Raw genomic sequence first — 26073 nt, forward strand, 5'->3', positions numbered from 1 at the left:
CAACTGACCTTAAAGAGTTCATCTAGGTGGGCTTGATCTCATCACATGGGTCTGTCAAAAGCAGAAAGTTTTCTCTGACTCATAGCAGCAGAAGTCATCAGAGACTCAAAACATGAGAAGAATCCTATGTCTGTTTCTTGGCCTGAGGATGGAGGGACCACATGACAAGGAATGTAAGCAGCCTCCAGGAGCAAAGGAGAGCCACCTGCTAACAGCAAAGAAGGAAATGGGGACCTCGGCCTTACAACTGGAAGACAGGGAATTCTGCCAATAGCAAAAATAAGTTGGAAGTGGATTTTTTTCCCCAGACTGGAGCTCAACCTGGCTGACAGCTTGATCTCCACACTGTGATGCCCTACATAGGGAGCCCATCCATGCCCTGCTGGACTTGGGACCTACAGAACTAAGAGCTAATAACTGGGTATTTTTTAAGATACTAAGTTTGTAGTTATTTGTTATGCAGCAATAGATAACTAATAAAAGGCGTTATAATTATTCCTGTATTAGAAAGCCTAAAAAATTAAGTAATTTCCCCAAGGTCCTTGAAATTTTTAAAGACTTTATTATTATCGTGTTACTCATGAACCATTTGGACAAGAATCTATCCCATTATCTTATTATCTTGTATCATATTTATTTCCTGAATTATATTTGTTTGGAAAGGATCATATAACTCTATGGGAAACAAGTTTATGTCTGTCATATTTATGGTACTATAAATAATCTATTTAATGTGTGACACAGAATGAGAAGATAGGAACCAGAAGGAACAAGTCAATAGGATCAAATGTGAGAACCGCCAGCTTTAAGAAGAGGGGAAATAGGGGCGCCTGGGTGGCTCAGTGGGTTAAGCCACTGCCTTCGGCTCAGATCATGATCTCAGGGTCCTGGGATCGAGTCCCGCATCGAGCTCTCTGCTCGGCAGGGAGCCTGCTTCCCCCTCTTCTCTCTGCCTGCCTCTCTGTCTACTGTGATCTCTCTCTGTCAAATAAATAAATAAAATCTTTAAAAAAAAAAAAAAAAGGGGAAATAACTCTGGGAGGGTCAAAGATAAGAAACAAACTAAAAGTCTGAGAGTAGGTGTTAAAGGCTTGGACTTGGTCAAGAAAAGGTAGATTGGGGCGCTTGGGTGTCTCAGTGGGTTAAGCATCTGCCTTAGACTCAGGCCTTGTGGGATATCGAGCCCTCATATTGGGCTCTCTGCTCAGCGGGGAGCCTGCTTCCTCTCTCTCTCTCTGCCTGCCTCTCTGCCTACTTGTGATCTCTGTCTGTCAAATAAATAAATAAAATCTTTAAAAACAGAAAGATAGAAAGAAAGAAAGAAAGAAAGAAAGAAAGAAAGAAAGATCTAAGAGCTGGAAAATGGAAATGAATCACAGTGTTAAGGTGCTAGAGGCAGCCTACCTCTGACTGGCGTCAGAGAAAGGCTCATGGAATTGAAAAGGGACCAAAAAATCTCTGAGGGAACGTCAACATTCTATCGTCTATGGTTTTATATTGTCTTACATACCAGTGTTCTCCTTCCTGCTGCTCGGTGGGTCTTGAGTCAGCAGATGAATACAAGTAGTGTGTGTGACTACAGCTCGGGGACTTGAAGTTGCAAATGAGATTTGTTCTTTGTTTGCCACCAGCAATCAATTTCATGGATCCCATGCTAAACTGCAGCATCACTGTAGCTTCCAGGCTGGGATGTTTGTTTTCGTGGACTTCGGAATTTTTACTGATTCTATATTCCATTTCTCGCACTTTGGTTCCAAATAAACAGAAAATAGGAAGAAAGAACTACCTAAATAAATCACTGTTGAGAATTACATAGCAAGGAGAAGCAAACCACCATCTGTGGTTACCAGAGTCTCCTATGAGACTACAAAAAGATAATTCTTACCACTGTTTCCCTCAAAGTGAGAAACTAACTTCCTTGTGTAATTAGAGAATTATATACATTGTATTATTAGAGAGTTACCTGTATTACATATACTGAACATTTACTTCTCTCTAGACCTCTTCCCTTTCAGACTGAAGAAAAAGTTGTTGATGCCAAAGCTTCCTTTCTTCCTATTCCAGGAAATGTCTGACTTCCAGTCTGATATTAAATTTCTCTTTGAACATGAATTAATGTGCCCTATTCCCAAATCAGGGTATCAGAAATGGGTAGAAATAGATGCTAGGTGTGAACAGACAACATCTACCATAGTATCCTCCCAGGCACGGTAATTGATTCAGGGACTGAACTTGTTAGCTAATCAGAAACAATAAGAAGTACTCTCTATATTTTTCTGGTACTTGGAAAGGGACTTGAAACTGTATGGATACAAATCTGGAGGTGCATGAATACAAATCCTGAGTTTGTTTAAGCATAAAACTCATAAGCATCATCCATTAATAAATAACTCACATTTCTTAAGCAGCTACTATATGCCAGACTGTGGGCTCCACTTTTTAAATGGAGTATGTTATATAATACTTCATATAATAGTCACAGGAACACTATGCAATAGGTAATGCTATCATGTCCATTTTTGGTAAATGGAGACATGCGTCACTAAGATCTTCCTTCAAGAGAGGGCTTACTGACCTAACTGCTGGAATGCTATAAGCAGACAGTTTTTAGCCACCAGATGCAGACTATCTAAATCTTCCTTGCCCAGTCATGCCCTTCCCAGATAGCTCATATCCAGGGACCAATCAGGTCAGGGCTATCTTGGCTTAATACAGGACAATTCTAATAGTTCATTTTATCTTTGGAGCTCTCTATGGGATGTGCCAAGACTGAGATCAGCCCTGCTTCTCACCCATACTTTCTTACTTCTCTTCCATAGGTGTTGATCTCATGGACATAACATTCTAAGAAACATCCCTAAAAATATCCAGCACACTAGTCCATTTCAGAGTCTGCTTCCCAAAGAGCCCATCTGCAAACACCATTTTACAGATGAGATGATAAAGCAGAAATCCCCTGGCTACACCATCGCTCGGCATGAACGCTGGGGGATCAAGAGATCTTAAATAGATAAATCTTGCTTAAGACACCAAAGCTGATCTGGAATTTAGAACAGGACTCTGGGAGTTATCTCTAGGGGAAAAGGCTGGGAAGGCCCTGTTGGGGGAGCCATGGAAGCCTGTGGAAGCTGGCCTGGAGTCCAACATCTATGGAGGAAAAACAAGGCCCAGGTCTGCTTGGTGTCCAGCGCGACTACAGGAGATGACACACAGTTGCAGTAGCATACAAAAGAAGGAACTTTATTTCATTCTCTCCAACTCATAGCCTCTTTGCTAAGAGTGTCAGTTAAAATAAAAACAAAAACCTAAAACAAAGAATCTGGGCATTTTAGCACATGGTTAACTACAGGAAAAAAAGCATCTTACAAATCTAAGTCCTTTATTTTGGCCTGCAATGTTTATGTTGCCCATATTTTATGTTAATCCAAATTATTTCCAGTAAGAGGTACAGGAAGACTAATTTACGCAATTGTTTATAATCATCACCTCCTGTGGTCTTTTGAAATATTATATTTGAGGCTATTATGACTTTCTTAAATTGTATTTTAATGAATTCCTTGGAGGGACACTTTGATTAAAAAGCATGATACCTACTAAATGATGAACTAATAAAACATTCTATAAGAAAGAATTTATCAAATGAGCCTTTAGATTGGACTCATTTATCAAGCCACAGAACAAAAACGAAAATGCGTAATTTTAAAATGCTTACAAGCACTTATAATTTAAGATTAGTAGAGATAGTGAACGGAATTCCAAAGTAAGGGACGGAAAGTAACTGTCGGAAATGTGCAGGAGATGAAAGTCTATCAAAGAAAGAGAAGAAATAATTGAACAATTGGAGGTTGAAAGTGCTAAAGATCAGCATGAAAATCCCTCAGAATTAAAACCATCTAAAAACAAGTAAAATAAAAAAATAAAAATAAAACCATCTGAAACTCCTTTCTTAGCAAAAGCACTTAATTTCTTACACCTGGATATATTTATCAAACATGTATCTCCACAGGAGTGCCTGGGTGGCTCAGCTGGTTGAGCATCAGACTCTTGATTTCGGCTCGTGTCATGATCTTGGGGTCATGGGATCAAGTCCTGTGACAGGCTCCATGCTCTGCAGAGCTTCTATCTCTCTCCCTCTGCTCCTTGCCCCTGCTCTCTCTTGATCAAATAAATAAATAAATAATCTTAAAAAAAAGAGAGAGAGAGAATGTGTCTCCACAAATGGAGGGTTGCTGGAGGGTAAGTGTGTGGGTGATGGGCTAAATGGGTGATGGGTGTTGTGATAAGTTACATGTAACTGGGTGTTATTATAAGTAATGAATCACTAAGTCCTACTCCCAAAATCAATACTATGTTACATGTTACCAAACTAGAATTTAAATTAAAACTTGAACAGCAACAACAACAACAAAAAAGAATGTATTTCTAAACAAAATAAAACAAACAACAATAAAAAGTATGTTTCTCAAAATTTACCATCAAAATCCAAGAAGGAAAGACAGTAGCTCTTTCTGGATATGCCCTCAATAAGAAACATGGATGGAATCAACCTAGTCCATTGGAAGCAGAGCTTTAGAACAGAATAATTCTTAAATTTGTTTCTTGGTACTCTTTAAATCAAATATTCCTTTATAGTTAAAATAAATTATTTAGATATTATACTCCTTTCTCTGTACTTTAAAGATGATTTTAGTGTTGGTTTCGTGGGTGAAGGGATAGGTGGGTGGAGGAATCAGAGGAAGAGGAACGGTCACCCACAGCAGGCTAAAGGCTTCAACATCCAACGAGCAACAGACTTTAGACAAAGCAAGACAAGACAGAGACCAGAAACCACCACCCAGCACCCGGGCTGACAGGACGGGGGTCAGTCTGTCCAAAGCTGGGTCAGATCTACATGGGTGAGGGAGCTAGACTGGGTTGTCAATTGCCACAATCAATAGTGAAGAAAAACAAGATTATACACAGCACATGACACCCAGTTGGGATATTTCAGTTTGTCAACTCTGCTAGCCCCTGTTACAGTCTGATGTGTCAGGGAGACTCCAACCTTGTCCGTATAGAAGAGTCGATCACCATCTTGGTCAGTTTTGGAGTACTGACCTACCTAGAGGCAGGAGAAGCTAAGGCTTAGAAGCCCCCCTTGGTACCCACCCAACACTCCCCCACCCTGAGGTCTTGGCTTCATCCAAAATCATAAAATAGACTTTTAAGTGAGATTCCAGACATGCTGAACACAGTGTAGCCTGACAGACAGGGCTCTTGGAAGCTCAGAGCAGCTGCAACATGTGGCTGGGAAGGACAGCTTGCCTGATTTCCAGATGCCACCGAGACTCCTCTCAGTTAATAGCAGTGACTTAGTTAACACCAGTTAACACCAGTGACCAGTGACTTAGTTAACATCAGTCACTGCCTGAGATCTCTCAGGAATAAATGAATTCAGTTAAACCTACTGCTCTTCTCTTTGGCTTTGGTCAACCCCCCACCCCTTGTCAGGCTAGTATGATCTGCCTCATTCAACACAAGCTCTTGCCCACGTGCAACCCACAGCACTCTAGCCAGTTTTAAATTAAGGGAGAAAAAGGGGTTATTATTCTCTCTGGACTTACCTACTTAGTCTGAGGTGCTGTAAGAAATAAATCTTGAGATAGCCTTCTGTTGGTAGAAATGTATCTAGTCAAAATTAGCAGGCGTATCCAGAGCATCTCCCCGGATAAAGAGAATGCTATTTAGGCAACTAGAGTCAGTGTGAGCTGTTCCTTTAATGCTGGAAGGCTGTTTCCACCGAAATCCTGCTTCTTTCATACTTGCTTGGGGATTCCTCAGGGACTGTGGAGTCCCACTCTAAGACAATGACTAGATCTGGTAAGCACTATGGAGCATAAAAATCACATATTAACCATCCTAATAAGGAAGTAAGGGCAAGTGAGATCACAACCTCTCAGGGAAAATCAGCAACAAATACAGGCTCACAGGCTGCGTGCCCGGTTGGCATGGTTGATTTGTGTATAGCCGTCGGTGCAAATTAAGGCAAACACCTCTCCACACCCAAGTCATTTTTAGAAAGCAGACAGCATTCTTGAAGGGCTGAATTGCTGTGTAACTACAATGCATAAATGTAGAATACAATGATCTTGGAAATAAGAGGTCTTGACCAACCCTTCTCTGGAATAGGGTCATCTTGGAGATAGAAATTCTGTGTCTTATGAGAGGAAAACCACTTTATAAAGTGGCAAAAGAAGAGCCAGATACGAAACTGTTGTTAAAAATATTACTAGTCAGTGTTACTCGTTGCTCTTAAAATTTAATTGTCAATCGATTTATTCTCAGAGAAAAGATGGCATAAGAATGGAGCTTACAGAGATAGAAGCAAGTTGTGGAAAAGCGTTGGAAACGTGGAAATACTGTTTGCGATGACCATAAGAAAAAGAGGGTGTGCAGAGGGGAGCTATGTGAGGTGATCTCTGGAATAACAATACAAAGCAAGTTAAAAATCAAGGGACAGGATCGAGCAGGCAATTACCCAAATCCTGACAAAATTAACTTGAAAGGCAAGCTGGGTTATGCATGAAAAAGGTCAGTGTCTCCTTCTTTGTTTCCAGTGCCCCCGAGAAACATCGGGGCGGGGTGGGATGGAGCAGCGGCGGCGCCCCCAGCTGCTGTGGACAGCACGGACTGAACGAAGCAGCGGGCTGGGCTTCCTCGGGATCCACCGGATCCCGACCCCTCTGCGGGGCGCGGCCCCTCACCCGCCACCCCGCCCCAGGGGCTCGCGGCGCCCCCTCCTGGGCACGCGCACACTGCGCGCTCCAGCTCCTGAGTCCAGGCTGACTCGGTAATTTCAGCCCAAGGGAGACAGAGGCAAGACCCTTTTTCTGGTGTTTTCACGAAACCTGAAAGATGGAGCCCCTCCGAGCAGCAGACACAAAGTGATCCCGGAGCTTCGGCTCTTGACTGCTGTCCAGGCTCTTCTCCGGGAATAACTTACTTAGTGGCAGAGGAGGAAAGGTGGGAACGGAGGCTAACCCCAAAGTCCCCGAGCGTGGAGCGCCCCGACATCGCCAGCTTCATTTTGGAGGGGTGGGGTTTGGTTCGGTCGCCTCCGCTCCGGCTCGGGTTTGGGAAGGGGCCCGTGAAGTATCCCCGACCTCCGCCCCAACCCGGGGAGGGGTATGCGCGGTGGGTGGGCGTCTCCTGACCTCGCGCTCCTCCCCTCCGTGTCCCTGCCCCCCGCCTCTCCCGAACACACTGTGCGGCCGCTTTCCTCCAGCACGCGGCGCTGCGCTCGCTTTTATCCGCGGAGCCGCGCGGGTTCGTGCGCGGCCAGCGGGGCTCAGCCCGTCCGCTGGAATTGAGGAGCATTCATTGAATCTGCGGCTTTCATGACGTCTCTCTGCGTGGCCCATCACTTTTCTCCCAGCCGGGATTTTTTTTTTTTTTTTTTTCCGCCACTCTTGCTTTTTTCAAACCCTTCCCTCCACCGGTCTGCCGCCCGCGTCCCTGTCCGACGCACACCCCTCCGCCCCTCCTGTGACCCCGCGCCCAGCCCTCCTCTCCGTTCGCGGCCAGAGGGAGCCAGTTCGCAGACGGCCGCACCTGGCCGGAGAGGTTGGGCGGGTGGAGGGGTGGGTGCACCGCCAGGAGAATGGAGACTCCTAACAGCCTCCCGGGGCTGATGTGAAATTTGACCATCTGATTCCAGCTTGTCTTTCCTTTTCTTTTTTTATTTTCTCCCCTCACCATCCATCGTGTACTCAATTATCAAATCTTGCTCCGTTCCAAGAGGAGATCATGATTGAGTGAAACCACCCTGTCCGCAGCAAGGTAAGCGGTGCGCTGAGTTGCTCGAAGGCAAGAAGCTGGCACAATCTGGGCAAAACGTTCCGTGCCCTCGGGTCTCCACCTCCCCCTCCCCGTCTCCGTGGCTGCATGCTTCACGCTGATGAGAAACATGATGCCCAAGTCAAGGGAAAGGCGAGAGAGAAGCCGGTTACATAACGGAAGGGAAATCTGTTTCATAGGGTTTTCATTAGCAACTGAAAACTCGCAAGGGGGGCGGGGAGAGGAGGGGGTCTGCATGCCCCGGGCTCAGAGAAACCCAGGCAGTCATTGCAGGCATCATTTCAACATACGTTGGCAAAGAAGAAATGCACTGATTAACTGGTAGGGGCGGCTTGCGGTGTAGTCATTTACAGTTAGGAAAAGCCCATTGTCTTTATGAAAAGCTGTATCCTTGTTCTTTGCATAGAGGAGAGAGACGGAGACGGAGACAGAGAACATGAGAAGGAGGAAAAGGAAAAGTGAGGGGTGGGAAGAAACCGGCAGAAAATGGGAAACAATAACTTCTAACTGTTGTCTATCAGTAAAACCAAGGATGTGATATGATGGCTACAAACAGTGACTAGGAAGCTCTCCCTAGAAGTAAACTGAATTGTTTTGTAACTGGAAGGGGAAAGAAACCTTCAGATAAAATGAGATGTTTATGGCATTTAGAGGGTTAGACTAATCCGCTGACTTGCTTTCTCCTGGGTATATATTCATGTGCATGAAGACATTAAGCCTGAATTAGTTTTTTTAACAGAAATAACATTAGTATTTCCCAACCCCAATAAAACCTTGGGTCAATCCACAGGTATATCTTTTGTACCAACCTCAATATGGAGAGATGCTTAAGGAGGAAACATGGTAATAGGAACAGCCACAGATATGGGGTGAGGTTGATGGAGAAACAAAATACCAGAATTTTCCAAAGAATCCCGCCTCCACTCCCAAAAAAGGAAGAGAGAGAGAAAGGGGGGGGGGGGAACTCCTGTGTTTAGGAGTTGGAAATTCATTATATGTTTAGAGGGTCTCCTGCTTGCTTTTATCCAAAGTCTGATGGTTCGGGGGAGCCTCCACCATATAGGTTGTAATATCACATCCCTACTAGCTCCTCACCCTGCCTACTTTTCTTTTGCTGAAAAACAGAGGAGTGGGATACCCAGGAGCTGATTAGAAAGAAAAAGGGGCTTGCTGTAGTCAGGGCATAGATAACTAAGCTTCGCCCATTTTGCCTGGAGAAAGAAAGAGCTGAGTCTCCATGGCGACCCAGGTGGGAGGGAAGAAGGCAGCTCCAATTACAACAAAAAACATTGGACAAAACTTTCGCAGCCTCAGGCGAAGAAATAAGCCAGTCAGGTATTCTGTGGAGGGTCCCAGGGTATCAGTAGTGCCCAAGTTCCTGCTCGCGACCCTCAAGGGGACTTCGAGAACTGCCCCGCACCCTTAAACCTCCCAAAGTTGTCCAGAGGCCACGGAGATGGTTCAGGCAGCAGGTTTCGGATTCAGCACCAAGGCCAGAGCACAAGCGCTAGGTTTCCCACCTTCCCGTTGATTACCCCTGCGAATGTTATTAGTTCCTTTGGTGACTGAAGCGATCACTTTCTGTAAATGAACGGTTCTCTTGGCCGTGCAGAATCTGGATATCTGATTATCCACGGAATTGCGTGGGACAGAGAAGCTTGCAAATCATCCATTTCACGCATGGCGGTGCATCAGAGTAACTATTCAAAACGAAGAACACTGAAGCAGCAAAAGATCCAAGTTGAACTGAGAATGGAGAATGATCCTGTCCTCAGGGAAGCAAAGGGGTGCGGTGCACCCACGCACACGCGTACACACACACACACACACACACACACACACACACACCAGACCAGTCTCTAATGAGAGTTGTCTAGTTTCAGCCAAGTCCCTTTGGTTTCAAAAGCATCCATTCATTTCTTACCCTCTCACTGTCCTCTGTACTTTTTGTCGGGCTTAGATGACAGAAAGACTGTGGGAGCATCCTGTCAGTGAGACAGCAGTTAACCAAATCCTTTTGAGGGGTCCTGAGATCCTGGAGGGCAGAGAAATAAAATACTCTTAGTCCAGACCTGACAGACTTTCTAAAAGAACTGATGAGCTCCAGGGAAGGGAAGAGAGTATGTTAGTAGGTGAGAAGCAGTAACTGTATCTTTAAGGCAGCATGTGAGTAGGGCAGCTACATTTCCAAGGTTGTAGGGCGTAGGAAACTGGGAGAGGAGACCGAGTCACTTCTCTTAATAGAAACAAGGAAGAAACTGTGCAAGAGGGGAGGATTTATTATAACTCAAGTTCTGTTTCAGCATTCATTGAGAGAAAACAGGTAAGTCTCTCTCGCCATTCTGCCTTCACCTGGGGCAAAGCTGGTCTCTGTCCTGCTGTCCTCATCTTTGGTCTTAAATCCTCAGACCCCCCCAATACAGATGAGGAAAAATAGTGGAGGAAGGTGCAGTCACATTTCTAATAGACTGTTTTTGTGAATAGCATCCAGGTTTTACAAGGTATGGTTTGAATTTCAGAGCCCAGTCAAAGTTTGACAACTGGTTGGAGATACTGAGTACCTTTACAATACACTGGGTTGCTTTTCTCTTTTGAGGATGCACTTATGTGTGTGTGTGTGTGTATTTGTGTGTGTTTAGTCTTGAGCTGGTTCTGCTTTGTTCTCTCCAAATGAGAGCAATCCTGGTTTTCTTTGCTGGCTTTTGCAACTGGCTGTGCCATTGCTTTCTAAAGGTGATATGCACAGAGCACTCAGGACTTGGTTAAAGCAGTGTGCTTATACCTTCCAGTTTTTGTTTTTTGTCGTTTGTTTTTCATGATCTCTATTGAAGGCAGAAGCAATCTATTCCAAACCTGGTTAAAAGACGAGATGTTACACTATTTCTTCCATTTCAGTTCCTGATGGATATTGATAAGTTTATCCGTGATGTAATTTATTAAAAGAGTTGCTATCTAAAGTAGAGAGAAATGGTGCATGGAGTACTGTTAGGACTTGAAGCAACTATACCTTGGCTTTTCTCCATCTCATATTATCAGCAGAAGAGAAGTAGAGATTAGTTATGAAGATAAAGCCATATAAGAATATAGGTCATTCCATTAAAAAGATCATTTATCATGTATTTGTGAGTTCTAAAGCTCAATTTCTCTCATGAATTAAAAAAAAAAAAAGATGGGAATATAAATGATCTAGGTATAGATCATTTATACTGGTAGATTCTGTGTTCTGGTAGATTCTATGTTCATATATTCGGTGCTAATTTTTCAAACTAGGACTTCCTTTCTTCTTCTTCTTGGGGGGCTAATTGCTAAGCAAAGCATCATTATGCCCTAATGGCAGTCAATGGCATACTCCAAAATAATTAGTCTACCCATTTCAAGTAAGATTTGTTAAGGAGACTTAAAATTAATCCCTGTGCACTGGGAACCTTTTTATAATATTTTAAAAATAATTTTGACACCTAACCCTGGTATTTCCTAAGCATTGGTAAATAAGGTATATTAACTTTTATGACCCAGGTCTTTATTTAATACATAGGACTTATTATAGGCTATTTCCTTTGAGTATAAAGAAATGTTTTAATTCACTCTCAAATTTCCCCCCATCTTACAAACTATATCTGCTTTAAAGGATAAAAGAAAATAAAACATCAGAAGAGCTGTTTAATAAGCAATAGAAACAAATTTATTGGCAATTAAAAATAAATAATATGCTCTTATTGAAGCTTAACCCCATTCACTGATTTTCATAGGTAGAAAGTGCTGCTTTTTTCAAAGGTTGAATCTTGGTTTTGTGAATCTTCACGGAATTAAGATAAAGCCTCCTTATCAATATGGGCAAGTAGGCAAGGTGAAGCCCTTTTTCAATAACTCTTAAAAATGATATGTAAGAATATGTAGATTAATAAGGGAAAGAGACCAGAGAGCATCAGAACAAGGGGAAGGAAGCTAGGGGGAAAGGCTAGCATTTAAGGCTACTATACTTTTACCAGCATGAAAGTAATGACACTTCTGAAACCAAGGGTTTTTTTGTTTGTTTTTTAACTCATTGTAATAGGACTTCAAGGCTCGTGGAACTGAGATGTTTAAATGTAAACAACTTTGGATTTATAGCTTATTGAGATGGCATTTATTGTTTCTTTCCTTTATTTCAAATGTCATTTTAAATATCAAAGGAGAATTGATTCACTCTGGATTTTTTCAGAATTATTAAATTTAATATCAATTAAAGGGAAATTGGTAGTTAAGTTGAAAAATCATCAAGATACTTGTCAAATTAAAGTTTTCTTTTTAGTTGTAGTTTGAGTGTTCAGGGAGATAAAAAAATAAAATACAACCATATGGGATAATACATTTTATAATGTATATTAAATAATTAGCTCTAGAAATAATTAACATCCTTAAACAAAGAAAAGATCATCATAAGTATAGTTAGTGCTCTAATGATACTCTGATAAAGTACTAGAATATATACATACTTGATATCATTTTATTAGCACTAATTAATAACACAAAGTTATTTCTCTCAAATAAAGAAGGACAATGTCATCTTCTGTTTTCTGAGGGGTAATTGATGTATAATATTGTATTAGCTTCAGGCATACAACATAGTTACTTGACATTTGTATACACTGTGAACTGATCATCACAGTAAGTTCACTTACCAACTATGAACCTACAAAATTAATACAATATTATGATTATATTCCCCATGCTGTATATTATACAACCACGACTTACTTATTTTATAAGTGGAAGTTTTATTTCTTAATCCTGTTCAGCCAGTTCATTCCTACAAACCATCCCCACCCCCTGCAACCACCAATCTATTGTCTGTATCTGTGTGACAAGGTTTCGTTGGTTTTGTTTTGTAGATTCTGCATGCAGTATTTGTTTTTCTGTGTCTGACATATTTTGCTTGCAAAATACACTGATGACCCATCCATGTTGTTGCAAATGATAAGATTTCATTCTTTTTTGTGGCTAGGTAATATTCCATTGTAAATATACACCACATTTTCTTTATTCATTCATTTATCAGTAGACACTTAGGTTGTTTCCCTATCTTGGCTTTTGGAAATAATGTTGCAGAGAACAAAAGGGTACATATGTCTTTTAAAATTAAAGTTTTGGATTTTTCAAATAGGTATCCAGTAGTAGAATTGCTGGGTCTTATAGTGGTTCTATTTTTTATTTTTTGAGAAAGCTCTGTACTGTTTTCCACAGTGGTTGTGCCAATTTTTGTTCCCACAACAGAGCTCAAGAGTTCCCTTTTCTCCACATTCTCACCAACACTAATTATTTCTTGTCTTAATCATATTAGACATTTTGATTTGGCATGTGGTCTTTATTTGCATTTTCCTGATGATTAGTGATGCTGACCACCTCTTCTTGTGCATGTTGGCCATCTGTATGTCTTCTTTGGAAAAAAGTCTATTCAGATTTTCTGCTCATTTTTTAACCAGATGATTTTCGTTATTGAGTTATATAACTTTTTAAATACATTTTGGATATTAACCTCTTATTGAATAGGTGACTTGCAAATATCTTCTCCCATTCAGTAGGTTGCCTTTTCATTTTGTTGAAGGTTTCCTTCACTGTGCATAAGCTTTTTAGTTTGATACAGTCTCATTGCTTATTTTTGGTTTTGTTTCCCTTGCTTTTGGAGACAGATCTAAAAAACATTGCTAAGACCAATGTCAAGAAGCTTACTGTCAATGTTTTCTAGAAGTCTTATGGTTTCGTGTCTTAAATTCAAGTTTTTAATCCAATTTGAGTTGATTTTTATATATGTTGTAAGATAGTGGTCCAGTTTCATTCTTTTGCATGTAGCTGTAGCTCTTCAATTTTCCCAACACTTCATTGAAGAGACTGTCCATTCTCCATTCTATATTCTTGCCTCTTTTCTTACAAATTGACCACTGATGTGAGGGCTTATTTCTGGGCTCTCTGTTCTGTTCTTTTGATCTATATGTCTGTTTTTATGCCAATACCACACAGTTTTGATTAATATCAATTTGTAGAACAGTTTGGAATCATGGAGGATGACACCTCTAGCTTTGTTCTTCTTTCCCAACATAGTCTAGAATTATTTGTTTTAGTTCTATAAAAAATGTCATTAGACTTTTGATAGGGATTGCATTGAATTTGTAGATTGCTCTGGTTATTGAACATCTTAACATATTAATTCCTCCAACTTATAGGCATGGAATATCTATTTATTTATTCATTTATTTATTTATGTCTTTTTTATTTATTCTTTTATTTATTTTTAAATTTTTATTTAAATTCCAGTTAGTTAACATACAGTGTAATATTAGTTTCGGGTGTACAATATAGTGATTCAATAAGTCCATACAACACTCAGTGCTCAGTATACCAAAGGCCCTTGTTAATCCCCATCCCCTAATTTCATCCATCCCCCCACCCACTTCCCCTCTGGTAACTATTAGTTTGCTTTATATAATCGAGAGTCTGTTTCTTCGTTTGCCTCTCTCTTTTTTCTTCCCTTTGCTCATTTGTTTTGTTTCTTAAATCCACATTTGAGTGAAATCATATGGTATTTATCTTTCTCTGGCTTATTTTACTTAGCATAATACTGTCTAGCTCCATCCATGCTGTTGCAAATGGCAATATTTCATTTTTTATGGCTGAGTAATATTCCATTGTATATAGAAAGCACATCTTCTTTATCCACTCATCAATTGATGGACATTTAATCTGTTTCCGTAATTTGGCTATTGCGGATAATGCTGCTATAATCATTGATATACATATATCCCTTTGAGTTAGTGCTTTCTTTTTAGGTCATTTTTTAAATTTTTTTAATTTTTGTTGTGTTATGTTACTCACAATACAATGCATCTTTAGTTTTTGATGTAGTGTTCCAAGATTCATTGTTTACCTATAACACACAGTGCTCCATGCAATACATGCCCTCCTAAATATCCACCATCAGACTCACCTATCTCTCCATCCCACACCCCTCTAAAACCCTCTGTTTGTTTCTTTGAGTCCATAGTGTCTTATGGTATGTCTCACCTTCTGAATTCCCCTCTTTCACTTTTCCTTTCTTTCTCCTTATGTCCTCCATGTTGTTCCTTATGTTCCAGAAAAAGGAAATCTTATGATAATTGACTTTCTCTGCTTGACTTATTTCATCCTCCAGTCCCATCCATGTTGATGCCAAAGTTGGGTATTCATCCTTTTTGATGGCTGAGTGATATTTCATTGTATATATGGACCACATCTTCTTTATCCATTCGTCTATTGAAGGGCATCTTGGATCTTTCCACAGTTTGGCTATTGTGGACATTCCTGCTATGAATATTGGGGTACTTATGGCCTTTATTTACACTATATTTGTATCTTTGAGGTAGATACCCAGAACTGCAATTGCCAGGTCAGAGGATAGCTCTATTTTTAATTTTTGGAGGACTCTCCACACTGTTTTCCGGAGTGGCTGCACCAACTTGCATTCCCACCAACAGTTTAAGAGGGTTCCCCTTTCTCCACATCCTCTCCAACATTTCTTGTTTCCTGTCTTGTTAATCTTTGCTATTCTAACTAGTGTAAGGTGTTATCTCAATATGGTTTTGATTTTAATTTCTCTGATGGCTAATGATAATGAATATTTTTTCATAGGTCTGTTAGCCATTTGGATGTCTTCATTGGAGAAGTGCAGGCTCATGTCTTTCATCAGTGTCTTATAGCTTTCAGTATACAGGTCTTTCACCTTATTAGTTAAGTTTATTTCCAGGGATTTTACTAAGTTGAAGAACATTTCCTCTATACTAACTTTGTTGAGAGTTTTTATCATAGGCAGTTGTTGAATTTCACCAAATGTTTTTTCTGCATTTTTTGAGATGACCATCTGATTTTATCCTTCATTTTGTTAATGTGGTCTATCACACTGATTAATTTGCAGTTGAACCATCCTTGCATCCCTGGAATAAATCCCATTGATCTTGGTGTATGATCCTTTTAATGTATTGTTGACTTTAGTTTGCTCATCTTTTTGAGGATTTTTCATATATATTCATCAGGGATATTGGCCTATAATTTTCTTTTTTTGTAGTGCTCTTCTCTGGTTTAGGTATCAGGGTAACACTGATCTTGCAAAATGAGTTTGGAAGCTTTCTCTCCTCTTCAATTTTTGGGAAGAGTTTGAGGATAGGTATTAAATCTTGTTTGAATGTTTGGTAGAATTCACTAGTGAAACTGTGCTTGTGTTTGTTAGGAGGTTTTTAATTATTGATTTAATCTCCTTACTGGTAATCAGCCTCTTCATATTTTCTATTTCTTCCTATTCAATATTGGAAGATTGTAAATTTCTAGAAATGTATCCATTTCTTCCAAGTTTTTCAATTTATTGGTGTATAATTTTCCATCATAGTCTCTTATGATCCTTAGCATTTCTGTGCTATTGGGTATAACTTCTCTTATATTTCTGACATTATTAATTTGAGCCCTCTCTCTTTTTCTCTTGGTGAATCTAGCTAGAGGCTTGTCAATTTGTTTCTCTTTGTTAAAGAACCAGCTCTTAATTTCACTGATTTTTTAAAATTGTCTTTTAGTCTCTATTCCATTTATTTCCACTCTGATCCTTATTATTTTCTTCCTTCTACAAACTTTAGTCTTTGTTCTTCTTTTATTAGTTCCTGTAGAAGTAAATTTAAATTGCTTGAGATTTTTCTTGCTTCTTGAGATAGGCCTATATTGCTATGAACTTACCTCTTAGAACTGCTTTTGCTGCATCCCATAGGTTTTAATACGGCATATTTCTATTTCCATTTGTTTCCAAGTATTTTTGCATTTCTCCTTTGACATCTTCTATGACCCAGTAGTTCTTCAAAATATATTGTTTAATTTCAGTGTCTTTATAGGTTTTTCAGCTTTCTTATTGTAATTGATTTTTAGTTTCATACCATTGTGGTTGGAAAAAATGATTGATATTATTTCAGTCTTCTTGTATTTATTTAGATTTATTTTTGTAACCTAACATGTGATCTATCCTGGAAAATATTCCATGAGAACTTGAGAAGAAAGTCTATTCTGTAGTTTTTGGATGGAATTGCTCTGTATATATCTATTAAGTCCATTTGGTCTAATGTACCATTTAAGACCAATATTTTCCAAATTATTTTCTGTCTGGATGAGTTATAAGTTCATTGATGTCAATGGAATGCTAAAATTGCTTACTATTGTTGTATTACTGTCAATTTCTACCTTTAGGTCTATTCATCTTTTTTTTAATATGCTTTTATACTCTTAAGTTGGAGATATCTTTATTGATAGATAGCTATCTATTTATCAATAAAGATATCTCCAACTTAAGATATATATATATATATATATATATATATAGAGAGAGAGAGAGAGATAGTTATATATATATAGTTATATATCTCTATCTATAGATAGATAGATATATATGTCATAGTGCCTCTCTTTGTCTTTTATATCTTTGTCTGATATAAGTACACCTATACCATCTTTCTTTTCATTTCCATTTCCATGAAGTATCTTTTTTCATCTCTTTGCTTTTAGTCAATGTGCATCCTTACTTCTGAAGTGTATTTCTTATAGGTAACATATAGATATCTTTTTTAATCCCTTCAACCACTTTATGTCTTTTGATTAGAGAATTTAGTCCATTCATATTTAAAGTAATTATTGATAGATATATACTTATTTCAGTTTTGTCCATTGTTTTCTGGTTGTTTGTAGTTCTTCTCTGTTCCTTTTTTTTCTCTTCCCTTGCGGTTTGATGACTTTCTTGATCATTGTGCTTGGATTCATTTCTCATTTTCTTTTGTGTATTTACTGTAAGTTTTTGGTTTGTGATTACCGTGAAGTTCACATATGTCATGTATGTATAAAATAGTATTTTAAGTTGATAGCAATTTAAATTTGAACACATCTCAAAACTCTATATTTTGACTCTCCTTCTATGTTTTATGTTTTGATGTCACTTTTTATATCTTTTTAAATTTCTGTATCCCTTAAACTATATTGTAGTTTTAGTTAATTTCACTACTTTTTTCTTTTAACTTTTTTAGTCCTTTATGAGTGATTAATCCACTACCTTCACTGTATATCTACCTTTTCCAGTGAGGTTTTTACTTTGTGGGGTTTTTTTATTATTTATTAGTGCCACGTTTTTTTCAGCTTAAAGAATTCCCTTTAATATTTTTATAAGGCTGGTTTAGTAGTGATAAACTCCGTTAGCTTTTGCTTATCTAATAAACTCTCTCTCCTTCAAATCTAAATAAATTTGATATTTCTGTTTCCTCATTTTGTTTGACTGTTTGTTTCTATGTATTAAGCCAAATAACTAACTCTCACAGGCCTGAAGGAGTGGCCATATGGAGATTATAAAGCTTCTTGTTCAACCTTGTTCTAGGTCTTGGCTGTTCCTTGAAACTTTGTGATGGTCTAAGTTGCCTGAGTTATTATTAATATGCCCCTATTCTTGAGGATGCACTGAGATTTGTCAGTGTTCTAAGGGGAAGAATTGTTTAACATCTAGTTTGAAGATAATTGAAAGCCAGATCCCAGGCAGTCCTTTTTACAATATGTAAATATATACAGTTTATGGGAATACAAGCATAATCCCTGTTGGCCTCCAGATCAGGAGATCTGGAAGTCTCCACTGAGCAACAGTTGCAAAAATTGGGCCTTTAGACAAGTGTATAAGCTTTCCAGGAAATCTCTTTGAGCTGTGGGTAAGCTAAGGGAGTTCATGATGGTGGTGTCTCTCTGCTTTTGTTCCCTGGGTATGCTTTTTTAGCCCCTTGGATGTGTAGGAAACATGAGGCCTGTCCCTCATACTGAAGCTCCAGATTTCAGTAAATAGGCCCTTTTCACAGTAGGACTGAAGTGTTTCTCTGCTGTCTGTTCAGTACCCTAGGGTAGTGGCCCACCAAAGAGCTATCTTTCTACTTGTAACAGTCCTATAGAGCTCTGTAATGCCAATTCTTGTGGCCACCAGAGTCAGGTGATCAAGGAGTGTGCCCTGTGTGGGTTGAATGTGCCTTCTGATCTTAGCAAGGCACTGGAGATTGTAGTGTCAAGCAAACTCAGTGGTTTCAGAAAGGTAGTGGGAAAACGTCTTGTCTGCACAAGCCTGTGAGCTTCAGCAGTGCAGCAAGAATGTGCCTTCTCGGGGTGCCTGGGTGGCTCAGTGGGATAAAGCCTCTGCCTTTGGCTCGGGTCATGATCTCAGGGTCCTGGGATCGAGCCCCACATCGGGCTCTCTGCTCAGTGGGGAGCCTGCTTCCTCCTCTTTCTCTGCCTGCCTCTTTGCCTACTTGTGATCTCTATCTATTCAAATAAATAAATAAAATCTTTAAAAAAAAAAAAAGAATGTGCCTTCTCTGAGTGCCCGTATCAGCTTTAGGCTAGGAGTAGGAGAATGCTGTGACCACCAGCACTGCCAGCCCCAGCCAGGGAGCAGGGGAGTGTTGCAACTGCCTGCACTCTCTAGTCATAGCAAGCAACTCTGACCTTCCAAGCAAGTTAGTGGGAGGGTGTCTTGTCTGATTTCACTTGCCTGTACCAGCAGGCTAGGGGGAGTGTGCAACAATGGTGTCCCCCAGCACCTTCATTTCCTGGGAACATCTCAACTGTGCCCTGCCCCTCTAGCAGATGTCTCCAGACCAGCAAATGAATCTCCCTCACATATAATCTTGGTACTTTTCAAACTGCTGCTTTCTGTTTGGTCTGGAGTGATTGAGACCATACCCCAGCCCTTCAAGAGGGGAATCTCAGTTTCCTTATAGCATTTTGGGACTTCCGGACATCAGCCTGATTGTTCTCCAAGCCAGACATTCTAAGGGCTGTCTTTCTGGTACAGCTCCCAGAGGTTAGGTTACCCAATGTGGGGCACCAACCTCTCACTCAAAAAGAAATACCTCTCTGGTAAGATCCTTATCCACTGTGTGTTGCTGCACTGAGGGGGGGGGGAGGCTTCTTCAAGACTGTGTCTCTGCCTCTCTTATCCATCTTAATATGGTCCTTTTATTCCTTGTGGAAAGCAGTTCACCTAGTTTTGAAATCTTTTTTCAAAAGAAAATGATCCATATGTAGCTGTAGATTTGGTATGTCTGTGGGAAGAAGTGTGTTCACAATCTTCACATGCTGCCATCTTGGTTCCTGTGCTCTTAGGACAATGTCATCTTAAAAAGAATAAAGAATATTCAGTATTCCCTAAACCGTCTGTAGCCTTGATCTAGCCATACCTCCTAATCAATTGTAGATATTTGTTTATTTATTAATGAACTGACTAGTTATTCAAACAAATCTTGAGAGAGTGATTTTGTATCATGTTCAAATGACCATTCAAATCTTTATCTTGTCTGGATGCATTAAGGCATCAATCAACTTTTCTAATTATAATGTATGATGTTAACCCACATTTTTAACAAATAGCTCTTTAAGTCATGTCTCTACAGATTTATCCAGGTCCGATTAAGCCCCCAAGCATCTTCAGTCTATGTGCTTAAAACCAGAGACCATACAGTACTGGTTGTTCCTTCAGAGAACAGTTTTTGACTGATATTCACCACCAGTCAGATTCCTGGTCACAGAGACGTGGCTTCTAGTGTGAACACTTTACAAAATTCACCAGTAAGTGGATCTATGGATAAAAAGATCCACATCCTTGCCAACAATTGTTTTGTGGCACTAAATCTAAACATATTACTTGCAAAGTGAGAGACAAATCTATAAATAAAGTTTGAATCCTGGTGCTGTTGCAGTTTCCTCTTTAAACTTATAGGCATCCACTTTCTCCTTACCCAGGATGAGAGTTGATTTTTTTTTTTTTGATGCTTTAATTTTCCTCATATCATCCAACAGGAATGTATGTGAATGTGACATTGTGCTTGGGAGGTGTTATTCAGTGGTGAAGAACACAGGCTCTGGCATCTAACTAACTGCATTTGCATCAAGCTCTAAGTATTAGTCAGCTTTTACTAGCTTTGGTGCAGTAACAGCAATCTCAACATCCCAGTGGCTTACGAAACAAAGGTTTATTTCTCCCTCAAGCTGCATACCTTTGCTGGTCAGCTATGGCCCTGCACTACTGTATCTTTCTAATTCTGATTTCCAAGCTGAGAGATCAGTCTGATTTGGGGCATTCCATGCTAGCCTCAGAGTGGGAAGAGAATGACAGATTAAGCAAGGACTCTTAAGAAGTCCTGCTCAGGGATGGCTTAGGTTATCCACTCACAGTCCTTGGACCAAAAGCAGGTCACGCGTCATACCAATGCTGATGGGACAATGAGATGGAGATGCATATGTCTCCCACTGAGGCACCTACATATAACAGCAGGTGCAGACATATAATCTTCTTATGAAGAGGGAAGTCAATAATTGGGGACAATTATATAATCCACTACACTCATTACATGACCTTGCTTCACTTTAATCTCTTGGTTTGCCTATCTATAAAATGAAAATAAGGGTGTCTAGTCAGAAATGTTATGAGGATTAATGTGATAATGTAAGGTTCCTAGCATCATGTCCAGCACAAAGTATGCACTTTATAAATAATAGATGCTGTTATTCATTTGCTACAAAGTGGCATTAAATGTGGTCCTCAGTGAGACCCACAATTAATACAGATTAATTAGATAGATGTTGTAATAGAAAATCCCTAAATATCAACAGTTTAGCAAAATAGAAGGTTATTTTCATTCTGGTAAATCTAATTGGCTGGTACCATAGAGGAACCACATACAGGAGATTCTTCATGATCCAGGCCTGGAAGTAACATATATCACTTCTGCCATTTTCTGTGGCCATATCTAACTGCAACAGTAGCTGAAAATTGTAGTTTAGCTCTGTGCCCAGGAGGGAAGTACACTGGTGGGGTAAGCATACTAGAGTCTTTGGATAGATATCCATTTTTGTTTTGTTTTGTTTTGTTTTTTATTTGTCAAAGAGAGAGCACATATGGGGAGCAGCAGGCAGAGGGAGAACCGAGCAAGGAGCCCATTGCGGGACTTGATCCCAGGACCCTTGGATCATGACCTGAACCACCCAGGCGTCCTGATATCTAATGTTAAATATGCTGATTCGACTATTTTATTTATTTATTTATTTATTTCAGTGTTCCAGAGTTCATTGTTTATGCACTACACCCAGTGCTCCATGCAATATGTGCCCTCCTTAATACCCACCACCAGGCTCACCCAAGCCCCCCAATCCCCTCCCCTCCAAAACCCTCCGTTTGTTTCTCAGCACTCACAGTCTCTCATGGCTCGTCTACCCCTCTGGTTTCCCCCAACTCCCTTCTCCTCTCCATCTCCCCATGTCCTCCATGTTATTCCTTATGCTCCACAAGTAAGTGATTTGACTATTTTAATACCAGTGTCTGGCATCAAAGAAATATAGCTAGTGTGGGTCAGGAAAAAGTGGGGCAGGACAAATGATTTGTCCCAGTGGTGAAAAAATCCAAGGTGGAAACAGTATTTTGTTGAGCTCTTGTTCATTCCTCAGTGTGTATATATTTTTTTAAATAAATTAGTTGGGGTCTTTTACTTTGGAATGTGTATATCGGATGCTTACAAAAGAAATGTAAATTTATATTGTTTGACTTCTGGTAGCTGAGCCATTAAAGTAGACACAAAGAAGAGTTGACTTCACAACCCTTGCTTGGGAGCAAGTTTCTGATCTTAACAGTTACATCCACATTGTGTCTAAGAATGCTCAAGAATTAGATGCCATCTTCCAATCTCTCAAGCTTGCTGTTGACTAGCAATTTGCATTTTGTCTTGAATATCATAAACATCTATAGGTTAGACACATACTCTAAGTTTAGGGTGAATTAACATAATAATAGTTTGCGTTTTCCTCAAAATAAACCATATAATTTGTAAGTAGTCTCTGAGAATTCCTGCTTCCCTCCAGGAGAGCAGGTACCCTTGGAAACTAAAATCTACACCTTCTCCCTGGAAGGGAGACACAATCTAGAAAAGATAAGTATCAGGTGAAGACATATAAGAAAGCTATGAGAGAAAGAGGCAGAAGAAATATGGTAGCAACCCATGATGCTTCCTGCTGCCCTCATTCCCCACCCTCCAGGGTGGGTGACAGAGCCAAAGTCCATTCATGAAGGGCCCAAGGTCACCAACCTGGAATAATGACTATCCCTTATCTATGCTAGTCCTTCTGTGGGGCAGCTATACCACATTAAAGAACTCTTGAACACCTTAAATATCTTGCTATCCTAACATGAATAATGTCTTACAGTAGAGCTTCTGATTAATGAAGAGAGTGTTTTCAAGGTATATTTCACTACTATCTCATTTCATTTCAACTTAAAATAGACATAACCCAACTCAGTCATGTGCAGAAGGGAGTAATCAGCATGGTAGGTAAGTCCAAACCATGTAATATGGGAAGAAGATGAAGAAATTGTGAATGCTTCCCCTAGAGAACACTTAGGTGTAGGGAGGCATGAGAGTTGTTTTCAGGTATCCTGATATTTTAAGATAAAGGAGAGATTAGAATTAGAAGTGTTCTGGTAAGCTCTAAGAAATACAAGTAGGACCCAGTAGTGGAAGCTACAAAGTGACACATAAAAAAGAATCTTCTGCAGTCAGAGCTGGGAAGAGGCAATAGGATCTGCCCTCTCCATTGGCACAGCTGTGAATTCCCCATCACTGGAAGGCAAAAAGAAGCTGGGGGAGCCAAGAAATGACATTGGAGTGCATGTCTTTTGAAATCTCTGCTACAAAAAGTACTTGCAATTCTCCTGACAGTGGTGACCACCTTCAGGTCAGTCAACATATCACACTGGACCTCAGCACTTTATGTGACCATGGCTTTATTATTGGGGATCTACCATTTCTCTATAAAAGAAATAGGTTCTATTTTGCCAAATGACACTTTGGTCCATACATGAAATGTGTGGTCAGTGAGAGCAAGCCTGGAATACAGTGACCACATGACTAAGCTACAGGTCTGTAGCTTTCCCCACCCATGGGAAAGACTTACCTCTGCTTTATGTTTTCCATACAATTCTACTCTCCATCAACATACAGGGACTGAAATAGCTCTTTGGAGGCTTCTCCCAGTGCTCTAAACTTATTTGTGAATAGCCTCATGTTCTTTTCAGAGTTGGGACTCCTGACACATCAGCCAGAGTACATTTCAGATTTGTGGACATCTCTTATGTGCCAAATATGATGCTAGTAAGATAGAATTCCCACTCCAAAAAAAAAAAAAAAAAAAAAAAAAACAATCCAGTTTCGGTAATAGCAAAGAAGGGATGGATTTCTTTTTCAGCTATATCCTGAAATCTCACTAGTGAATACTAAATATATACATACCGCCTTGAATTTTCATCAGCCCACCTGGTGCGTCCAGGCCGACAGCAGGGAAGTATCTAAACAGAGAGGACACAAATAGGGAGGCAAACAAGGAGCCTATTATGGTGTGCTGTCAAAGCAGGTACTCCTTCTTGAGAAGGAGGCTGAATTAGGTGGCTCCCATTCTCAGCAACAGCTAAGGAGTGTTGGACCCCAAACCAGCATCACTCTTGCTTCCTCTCTGACCACAGGTGAGTCTCTGGACAGAGAGAAGCATCAGAGCTGACAGAAGTCAGTTTATGCCAGTGGTTCCCAGAGTGTGTCCCTGAACCTGCAGGAGCAGCAGTGTCACCAGGGAAACTAGTTATAAATACACATTCTCAAGCTCACCCTCAGACCCCATGAATTCGAAATTCTGGGGATGTGGCCAACCAGTTGAATATCACCCTTAGGAATTCTGAAGCACAGTAAAGTTTAAGAATCACTGCCTTAGATTTCCTTCAAATTTGCTTTGAGGAGGAATCGTAGAAATTTTCCTCAAATTTCTCCCTCTTACAGGGTTTTTCCCATAGTTAATAAAAAAAATAAAAATAAAAATAAACTTGCTCTTCAGACAGGCCTGCACAGCTGGAGACATGGCATGCCTGCCCTTATCTTCCACCCCATGAGCAGACCTAACCTGGACTCAAAGCCTAGAGGAAAAAGACAAAAACAATAGGCTTTTGTTCCAACAGATAAAATATGCACAATCACACTAAGTGGCAAAGATTATGGACACAAAGCAAGAGCTTCTCTGTTGCTCTTATTGTATAAATAAACTGCTTAGTCTTCTGGAATTCCAGTTAATCCAAGCAGAAGTTTTCTAGTACTTATTGTAAATTAATAGTCTCATCTATTATCCTTTGAATAAAAGACACCATCAGTGAATAAGAATGGTGTACCCTCGAGAAAAGCGACATTACAAAACACTGAATAGAAGGATTACCATGGCAAACCTCTATGCAGTCAAGTGAAGAATAATAAGAGTTATGTAACATTCACTTTTCTTCAAACATCTCTTGACCATCTGCATATTTCCATAAACTGACCTTTAATGGCTACACCCTGGATGGTCATGGCTCCTTGCACCAGTCAGTCAACAAATCTTTAATGAGTAGCTACTGTGTAAAGAAGACTGAGGCGGAAAAGGGAAGGAAATTTTCTCTTAAAAAAAGAAAATCCTAAGTCCAACCCTCAGAGGCATTGGACTTTAAGGAAATAAGAGTATCAGTGAAACACTGTACAACACAAAGAAGCATAGCATTAAACAAGAGAGTGCTGGACTTTAAGTAGAGACTGTTGTCAGTAGGGAATCATCCAAGGATATGGTGGAATGTGAGGAGTTTGGAAGAAGTAGGGTTGTTGTTGTTGTTGTTGTTTAAGATTTTATTTATTTATTTGTCACAGAGAGAGGGAGAGAGAGCGAGCACAGGCAGACAGAATGGCAGGCAGAGGCAGAGGGAGAAGCAGGCTCCCTGCTGAGCAAGGAGCCTGATGTGGGACTCGATCCCAGGATGCTGGGATCATGACCTGAGCCGAAGGCAGCCGCTCAACCAACTGAGCCACCCAGGCATCCCAGAAGTAGGGTTTTGATGGGAAAATGGGAAGAGGGCTTTCCAGACAAGGACTCCATGTGTATCCAGGGAGTATTGGCAGTGAGGGTTCATCAGGCAGAGGTATGGTCCAGTACACCAGGGAGGAAAGAGAGCCATGCTTTGGCATAGAACTGGACGTTGTAGATCATTGAGCATTAACTGCTTTGATTAGAGGCTGAGGGGCTGGGAGGAGGACACACAGTAGACTTTAATCTGGCAGCTATGGGCAGGGTGGACTTGAGTGGAAACAGTGAGATTGGGACATGGCTGGACACTGACAGGGAGGG

At 40.2% G+C, this 26073-nt stretch overlaps 1 protein-coding gene across 1 annotated transcript in view; it reads left to right on the forward strand.

The window, feature by feature from the left end:
- The first annotated feature begins 7286 nt into the window (after nt 1-7286).
- The window catches only part of KCNJ6 (potassium inwardly rectifying channel subfamily J member 6), a 271735-nt gene continuing 252948 nt past the window's right edge, over nt 7287-26073 (forward strand). Inside the window, exon 1 of the mRNA XM_004762159.3 lies at nt 7287-7818. The gene's annotated coding sequence lies outside the window, so the exon portion shown is untranslated. The remainder of the gene's footprint in view (nt 7819-26073) is intronic.

This window comes from Mustela putorius, unplaced genomic scaffold, assembly GCF_011764305.1.
Source record: "Mustela putorius furo isolate JIRA1106 unplaced genomic scaffold, ASM1176430v1.1 tig00000765_pilon_pilon_pilon, whole genome shotgun sequence".
Lineage (NCBI taxonomy): Eukaryota > Metazoa > Chordata > Mammalia > Carnivora > Mustelidae > Mustela > Mustela putorius.